We start from the raw sequence: 245 nt of genomic DNA, 5'->3' as shown, positions 1-245 counted from the left end.
TTAGCAGTAGGAAATAAATCAGCCTACTCTTCAAAAGTCAGATTACTGGAGCGAGAGCACTTAGCAGAGTTTCTGCTCTTAGAGGCAGTCCCCCAGGACAACCGCCCTCCACTATAGTCAGCCCACATAGAACAAACTGGACCTACTCCTAAAGTTTTTATCATAAACTCAATGATACCTGATGGACAAAGAAGCAAAGCTGGGCTGTGGAGGGATGTGTGTGTTTTCCTTCCAGACTTTGTATT

The sequence above is a fragment of the Myotis lucifugus genome, unplaced genomic scaffold (assembly GCF_000147115.1).
Source record: "Myotis lucifugus unplaced genomic scaffold, Myoluc2.0 scaffold_353, whole genome shotgun sequence".
Classification (NCBI taxonomy): Eukaryota; Metazoa; Chordata; class Mammalia; order Chiroptera; family Vespertilionidae; genus Myotis; species Myotis lucifugus.
Note: the sequence above shows the minus strand (reverse complement) of the source record.